Source organism: Lepeophtheirus salmonis, chromosome 10, assembly GCF_016086655.4.
Source record: "Lepeophtheirus salmonis chromosome 10, UVic_Lsal_1.4, whole genome shotgun sequence".
NCBI lineage: Eukaryota > Metazoa > Arthropoda > Copepoda > Siphonostomatoida > Caligidae > Lepeophtheirus > Lepeophtheirus salmonis.
In genome coordinates, this window is record NC_052140.2 from 19,542,945 (window position 1) to 19,552,552 (window position 9,608).

The window sequence follows — 9,608 nt, forward strand, 5'->3', positions numbered from 1 at the left end:
TTTCCTATAACTTGACCTTGCATTTTTTGAAATCATTTTATTAATGAGCATATTTTTTTTATGAACTTCAAAACTTTATGGTTCCATTAATTATCTTATATATTTTTATTTAAATATTTCTTTTAAGATGTTAAAATTATCCTTTTAAGTTGATCCCATCCTTTTTGAAAAAAAGAAGCTTTTTGATATAGAGTTAATATCTTGCATATTTGTTCTGTTGTCATTTTTAAACTAATCATGTCTAATATATACTTAAATTTTACATATTTAAGAGGACAAATATTGTTTTCCATAAACACTTTCTGTGTTGAATTTCATTCATAACTGAAAATTGTTTCCGAATAAACTTGTTATATTAACATCGAGTAGTTCAGTAACACTTATCCATGCTTTTAAAAATATAAAATGGATGATTTGTGATGCCATTAAGAGTATATGTTTCCTTTGGTACATTACACATTAAAATTTCGTTATATTATTTGCTAAAATCTAATAAAATAACTATTAAATAGTAACTAATTATGCCATTGTAAATTATTAAAGCATACACAAAATATTTGATGCAAATTAATATTTGCAATGCACGTTTTGAGTGGTAATTAAAATGTAAACACTTTGAGTTTTAAACTTCAACAAGATATAATTTATTAATTAACAATATAAATTCAACAAAATTAATAATATATATAGAATTGTATTTGAGTTCCCGTATTTAATGTAGGCGCCTTAGCGGGAATTATGGCTTCCAGGTGGCTCCAGAAGGCTTGGCAACCGTTGCAGATGTAGTTATCTATCATGTATCCAAGTGCTGGATGACATTGGCTTTGAGGGCCGTGGTGTTTGGATGACAGACACTGCAGTCCTTCCCCTCAACATGAATCCAAAAGGGTGAGGTTGAGAGGGTTAGCATCAGGGTTGTAGGGGAGTCAAAGGGGCAAAAAGAGTTCAAAATAACGCAAAAGACTCATTCAAAAGTCTTACAACAAAAGAGATTGGTTTCATTTATTGTTGGTGTCAAAAAGGGCTTCTCCGCACTCAGAAGGCTCTTTCCCACTACTTTTGTGATAGTTCTCTGAAAAGTGGGGTGTGAAACTCCGAAATCTCTTGCATGGGTCCTCGTGGACTTGAGGGAATTGGCTGGAGCTGTTTTCTTTAACTCCTCCCAATCTAGTTTGACGTTTTTGACAGAGCCCTTCAACCTCTCCAACGTTTAGAACTTGCTACTGGGGTAGAAGGTGGTCCTGTAGACGCCCAACTGTTTGTAGTGTGCGAATGGAAATTTGTCAATCACGTTGAAGTGCCATTTTCTCGACTTGTACCTTATCTAGGGAGTTATGTAACTAATTGCTTATGCTTTAATATGTCGAAATATAAATCAAAGTTAAAAACAATTTTCAACAAAAACCAAGGGAAGGAGGAGAAAATCTTACTTCATTTAAGATCTTAACCTAACATTTCATGGACATATTGTGTCAAATATAAGTATACTATTCCAATTTGTGGGTTGAATTCATATACCCAAGACATTTTGCTATATTTAAAAACCTTTATTTGATTTTAGATTCTTAATTTGGCCCAGAAATGGTGTTTTAATTTAAATTTGTCAATTTATTTTATTTTGGCTACTTTATATACAATTTTTGCCACACCCAAAGAGAATATGATTATAATATGCTGCTAAATATTGTCGATAATTCGTCCAATATTGAAAAAGTACCCCATAAGATTATTTGAACTTGCTTTGAGCCTTATAAATAAATAATTGACATAGAAAAAGGGGGAAAAAAAAATATATTATTCATGCTGACAATTATAACAGTGAAAGTTATTAATACCAGTCTAAGCTAAATATGAGTCTTTTCAACATGATGGTGATAAACAAGATCTTTATTATCTATTTTTTCCGGAGGAAATTCAAAGGGAAAGGTAAGTCTTATATCAACTAATCAACTCATATCTTGTTGAAAATGATTATATACTTGCTGTTAAAGTAATTATTATGTTGTTGAATCAAGAAAATTGTGAACGAAAAGACGGTGTCTACTCCTTGTTTATTTGCATTTGGGCAGAGTGGAGTCGTCCTCGAAGAAAAACTTTAACAAGGCTTCCATTTGGAGAAATATAAACAATCAGTTTAGATTATTGAAATAATTTAATCAATGCTCTTCTGCTCGTAATTCGTAACAATTCAATTGAAGACGCCTTATATATTCTTCAATAAGCAAGCGAAATTACTTGTGTTCTAGTTATTATCAGCAATATTTATGTTTTTCTGCTTCTGGTTAGGCACGTATTGGAGAGCCTTAATTGAATGGAGCCCAGCATTAGCAACGATTCTACTTATGATCAATTTGAAGAGCCCATTCAAAATCCTAGTACATTATATGATTTAGAATCGTCTAAATATGTTGGGCAAAAATGACAAAGATTACCAGGGTTAATCAGACAATATAAACAAGATGACCTTAAATCCCAGTTGCCTACAGCATCCCTCATAAAAATTTTATGTTTTATAGAATCAATTTGTATAAGAAAATATAATAATTCACCTATTTTAGTTAAACCAAAAAGATATTTTAAAAAAGGCAAAGAAAAATTTGTCCCATTTTACAAAAAAGTAAGTAATTATTAAAATTAATTAGAAAATATTATTATAAATATTTTTCCCCAAAGGCATAATTATTTAATTACCTTCATAAAAAAGATCATTTGGAAAAAAGGGTATCTCAGTTATTTTTTAAAGAAGTTAAAAATGTTTTTAAGATATTATAAATTTACATAATATTTTTTTGGGTTTTTTTTTTTATGGACATGAAAACTCTAAAAATCAAAAAATTATATTTTTAGATTTTATACGACTTTTTTAAAACGTATAAAAATATTCTTGTCCAAAAAGTAACCCTTGTTATAATTGGTTTTATAGAACTATAAGGTTTTCAATGCCCAAGTGTACAATTTTTCATAATAATATTTTTATTTTTTTACTCCTACACTATATCTAAATTTATTATTCTATTACCCTGTACAAAAAAGTTCTTAAACAATAGAGGTATACTTGTCAGGTAACTTATTTTACTTAACACTTGAAATATTTATTATATTTTGCGTGTAAATCCTCAAAGAATGGCCTCAGTTTTGCTGTAGTGTATGACTTTTCGATTTTTGTATTGTCTATAAAAGAAATACAGTTATAATGTTTAAAAATCGATCTTGTGCTTACTTTGCACCCTTTTCGAATACACATTAAACGGAATTTTTTTCAGGTACTAGTGGGAGATATGAAACAGTCAACTTCATCATGGCGTTATCTCTTTTCGAAGTTTTCCTTGGGTACACTGTTTTCTATTTGTCCGTATAATTTTTTCAAAATTACAGATGACAGCCTAAACAGCTGTCTTTTTACATCACATATTTTGGACCATTTTGCGCTTAGAATACCACTCTTCGGGTAACATCACTATTTTAGCCCTTTGAACATCAGAAAAGGTAGTTTTTAAAGGTGGTTGTATTGAGGGATTGACTTCACTATGAACCCCGTCATATAAGAACATAAGATTTGTTAATTGCTGAATCAATTTTGGGAAATAAATTGAAGTATACATTACCCTTAAATTTTCCGGATTTAAAATTCCTCCACTGTAGAAAGCTGTCGTATCAAATGCCCTTGTAAAAAAAATATTACGTAATTACAAGGTATCTGAGTTCTCCAAGCGACGATGGTGGTTTTTGCGTTGAGGGCACAAGTTTACATTGCATAATCTGTTGTCCTAAAGTATATAATATACTTTATGTAAGGGGTTCTTTAAGGGGGGTAACAGTGGTTTTTAACATGTCATGAGGTCCAACGGTTACCCTAATAAGTTAAGATTTAGGAAGTTAAAAGGGATTCTACACTATTGCTTCTTGAAGCAGTGTTGGTGATTTTTAATCTGCCTTGAGGCTCCAAGTATATACCCCACAAACCATTGACCTGAAGCATAGCCGATTATGAAAGGGGTTATTAAAGTTAGTCATTGCAGTTTTTAACCTCCAATGAGGGCCCATGGTTATCCTGCTATCCTACGCCAATCACATCTGCCTGGGCTGAAATTTGTTAAATTATGGTTTTCATATTGTTGCCCCTTGGAGATGATCAAATTTTTCCAAGGGTAATTTTCTTGCTTGTAATCCTACGTACTTGCTAAAAAATGACCATGAATCTTATGTTTGTATTATTTATTTCCAAAATACTACTTTATCTTAAAAATAAAGATTTTTATTAAAGTTATCGTTGCATCCTTTTGAATTTTGACTATTCGTGTTCAAATTACAAATAAAATTAACTTAAAACTTTATCAATAAGAGTGTTTCATTTCTGTTAATATTTAATCTTCTTTAAAAACTTCTTCAAATGCAGAAATAAACATTCAAGGAATAGATTAATTTGAAAAACTATACAACCATAAATTTAACATATTATGAAAATTATTTATATTTGAAAATAATATGTCAAAGCTGAGACGGAACATCACATAAATGATAAAGAAATATATTTATTGGAAAAAAAAATAAGGATTTTTTTTTTTTTTTCCTACATTGTTTTTTCTAGGAATTTTGCATTTAAAAGTCATAAACTACACTATATATCCTATTGTAACTCGTGTACACTATGGTAAAATTACTTCAAACACGGTCAAAAATATTTTTTCAGTTTTTCTGTAACTAAAGGGAAACATATACTGAAGAACGATTTTTTTCTGAAATACATTGTGCAAGATAAAATCGTGGACTTGACTTAAAATCAATCTGGATTACTTTAGGGTGAATATTTTAAAATACTAGGTTGTGTTATTGAAATTAAGGACTATTCCACTTAATAAATAATAAAATACAAACTTTCAAATATCAACAGGTGTAAGCATAAAGGCGAACAGACAACGGGTGTCTGATATTCTCCACGCCCAAATTTGTGCCCAGGAGATCATGACGATCGTAGGGTGCTTTCATAGTCTTGTTTACATAATTAAAAGCATGATGGCTTCAAGTCAGAGCCTTGAAAGATCCCCTAGGAGTCATACACTACTGAAAATCAAGATCATGGAGAATCTGGACACTGCGATTACCAAAAGTCCTGCCAAGTCGATGAGGAAGCAAGCCAAGGCTCTCAATATCAGTGATTGTATGATGATGAGGTAATTGAAAGATTTAGGGAAGGCTTCATATGTACGACGACATCGACAAGTGCTTTCAACATCAACCAAGGACAACTGTTTCAAGAGAAACCATAAATTATTAACTTGGTTACAGTGTACTACTTCTCAGACTTTTCCCCCCTATAATATGCAATTTGGGGTGTAGTGGCGAAAAGAGCCCATGCTACCTCTCACATTAATTTGAGGACCTCAAGGTCTCCATTGAAGAGCAGTGACGGGGTATGTCAGAGGCCCTCATAAAGAAGTGATGGTACCTTTATGCACAGGTTGGAAGTCAAAGGAAATCATATTGAAATATAGAAGAATGTATAAATAAAAAATATCCAATGTCTGTGATAAAGCCTTGTTATTTTGCAAAGTTAAGCTATTTGTTCAGTATAAGTTTGCACACTATACATTAATTTAATTTGCAATTGTTCTAAAAAAAAATTGTAGGTATCCCCCTTGAAAATAGTTGGCCCAAATTTTATAGTTAAAAAATATTTTTTTCCAGAATGTTTTGAAGTTTCATTTGATCAACTACAATCAGCTCTGGCAAGGGTGGAAGGAGAGAAGGAAATAAACAAAAGGAGATTTGTCTGAATTACTCCAATGTCGATGCCCAATTCTACTCTGTGTTCAACAAGTACTTTTAATTATAAGTCATGATAATAATTTTGTTATTTTTTTAGCTAGCCCGTTTTTTTTTTTTTTTGAGTTGGCAAACTGAAAAATGAAATTCTTCTCTAAATATTTTTGCATTATAATTTAATTCTTGAGAAGGGAACTTTTTTTCTACTACATTCAATTATGTTCAAAACCTAATTGAATATTTGTGGATGCTTATAACAGACGAAAAGTAACATTGTAGATTTTTTGCAGAGTATATTTGTATGTCCTTGTTGGACTCAGAGTTTAATTGAGGATTGATATTGGAGTTGTTCCTTCCTATGTCTTTGCTTATTTCCGTCTCCTTATCCCTCCACATTGGCACAGCTGCTTGTAGCTGATCTAATGAAACATCATAACAGCTTACTTGCTCATATCCAAAACATTCTTCATATCGTCTGGTTTACCATGTTGATTTTCGGTTTATTTTTTTAACATCCCTAAAATACCCCCAATTAGCATCACTGCTCAAAACTCCCGAACAAACTCTCGACTCCTCCTCTTTCATGAGCACACGCACTTTATACTATAGGAATGGTGTACATTCATCAAAATGCGACACTTTAATTTTAGCACAAGTTTTCGGGGTCAAGAGCATCTTTTATGCACCCTGTAACTTTTGAAATTGAGCAACATACCGAACTATCAGAATGTCTTGGAACTAATGAACGTTGAACACTTGATTACACCTATTGGCTCTTAATGAAATTCTAGAGAATATGTTTTAATTAGAATTTATTTATTACTCATTAGAGAATAATATTTAGGGATTTCTGGTCCTTTGGTTTCAATGAGACACTCCACACAACTCCGGAACGCTTTGGACAAATTGACAAAGTAGCGCTTCAACTTTGATCACCACTCTTTCCCAACCGATTGATTTAAGGACTCAATACTACTGCGACATTGTCTACATGTCTTGCTTTTAAAATCCCCCCCACCACCACATAATGTATGTAATCAAGGAGATTCAGGTCGAGTCTCTGCGGTGGCTAGAAGTCTTTCTGCCTGAACTTATTTTTTTGACTGTCCAATCCTGTACGATTTTTACCGTATGTGCAGGAGCCCCGTCCTGTTGAAAGCAATAATCGGCTTTCTTTGATTGCTTTGTGATCTTGCGAACCTAGGTAAGCATTTTTGTTTGTAAAATAATCAAGTAATCCTGGTTAGTCAACTTGTATTCAACGTGGAACAAAATTGGCTTCATTTTGTGACCTTCAGAAAAAATAATGCAAAATATCATTACTAGGGTCAGATGTTTGGTGGTGGACACTTCACAGAGGTTGAAGCTGACTTCTCCAAAACATACGATCCTATGATTTTGCCTATTGTACCCGGGATCTACTGTCAATGTTTTTTTTCTTCTGAGAAGAACAAAATTCGGTTTCCATGAAACCTAAACTCATTGTAAAGCTTTTTGCACCAATTCAATCGTAATTTTTTGCTGTTGTTGAGTGAAAGAGGGTCGATCAATATGTTGGAGAGTCTTTTCATTAGTTTTTTTACGGCATTGGATACCGTGCAATGGCTGACCGACTGCTTCTTCACCAAGTCAGTTATCATCATCCACGGATTTTTCAAATAGTATGTTTTGCCATTTCAGGATTTAATTTGATCGACCTTCCTTTTATGTGACGATCACTGTTGTCTTCACCTTTTTTGACCTTAACCCTGACCCTCCAGACGGGGGTTTTGCAGACATTAAGAGTCTTTAAAATATAAGAATGGCTAAATCCGACGTAGACTAAACGAGCTACTTATGCCATTTTGCTCCATTTTCGTCAATATTTATCGTAAGGAGTTGGTAAATAAATGTTGAGTAAATAGTAAAAAGTTAGTTGTTCTTTTGTGTTATTCCAACTTTGGCATAAAATTAATCAACACATCTCAAAAGACAATTAAATTTATGTTCCAAAACTTTGTGACGGCCCGGAAAATATCCAATTCAAACTTTTGTTATTCTACAACGTAACTTTAAAATATGTGTTTGACTAGTGCAGACTTGTTTTTTGCTAATCCTTTGTTTTTACTTATTAAAGTGGCTTTAAGACTGACTTATTGTGTAACAATACATCTTAGTGTGCTAAAGACCTATCCAAATTATCTGAAAGCTACATTATTGGGACAGATCATTGTCTTTCGATTCGAAAATCCTTTTCGGAATCATTAAGGATCATGTGAAGAAATTTTCTTTCCTTCAATCTTCCTATTCTATTTAATTCCAGTTTATCACTTGGGACCTTAAATGTCTTGGGTGCTACTCTTCATAGGTGAATAGGTAATATATATATATATAGTAACAATCACCTTTTTTTTGTCTTCCTCTTTATCGTTGTCTATCCTATATTTCTATATGAATGACATTTAGTGATTTTAAAGGGCAATCGTTGTAGGATTCTCCTTTGATTACCTTGTCATCTGTTATGGATGGAAACATTTTCTATGTGGCTCCTAAGAAAGCAGTTGTTCTTGGAGAAAATAACACCTTCTTTAGGATATAGACAAGGACACAATTTTTCTTGATTCCTTTATTAGAATACCTATTGACAATAAGGTAATTGAAAACAATGTCCTAAAGTAGTGTTGTAAACACAAATCTGAAGAAAGCTAATGTAAATGATGAAAATAATGTCATATAGTGGACCTTTCAACTCAAATTTCATAAATGACTTACGATTTCTTTTAAATATATTTCGGATGCTAAAGTTAATTAATCTAAAGAATAAAAAAACTTAAGTCTATTTGCTCAGGGATTTGATAAAATATGTTCGTTAAGTAAAAGCCAAATGCATCGAGGCAATTTTGCTTTAATTGCAAGGGAAGTTTTTATATTTAACCCGAGTGAAGTGCACAACATTAATTGGGATAGAAAATATTGTCCTCTCATTATAACCCAAGACATATGGAGAGAATAACGAACGAGATTATATTAACAGTTGAGATCGATCTTAACCCATTAAGGGCGCAGGTTTTACATTTAAGACGAAAATGACTATCCGTTCAAAGTTTTGTTGGATTGCCTCAAACTCATCCTCGCTAGAGATGAAGACCATGCATTTGACATAAAACTCAAGTAGAGCTATGGAAAAGTTTGTGAGAAGACAGTGCGACTATGCTTGAACCTTTTTGAGAGATCAACTCATTTCACATTGGAAATTCAACCAGTACTGAAAAGTAATATTTGAGAAATTCTCTATTTTATAATGATTCAGGATTTCAGCATTAAAATTTTAAAAGTTCAGGAAAAGTTTGTAGAGGGAAATCCAAACAACATCCCTTTTTTTTATTCCTTTAGGAGCGGAGATGTAATCAGTATAATTCCTCGGACCCACGCTGCAATGCGTAAATTGTTTTATGTTCGGGCATTTTAGGTCTGCTTCTAAGGGGAAAGACAAAGTCTGTTGGCTACTATAAGTCGTGAATGATTTTGAAGACTCGCAAGACTCAAATAAGGAGATAAAATCTGATTCACCAAAGACTCTGATCAAAAGGCTGATAGTGTTACTTCGCCGTTACATTTAGTTGATAATGAGACTCAATAAAGTTACATTATTGATGATAATATGAAATCTTTGTGGACAAAAATAACAAAAGACAACTCGCTTATAAACGAAGCATTACCCTATATTTCAAATGTTTGGGGTAAAGGGGAATCAGAATATGTTGATGGGCTAAAATATTGCTACTATCATTCAAGACCGCATTAAACTTTAAAAACTTTCTTTATAGGAGCATGTGGTTTCCTTGGCTCGAACCAGATCTCAATCA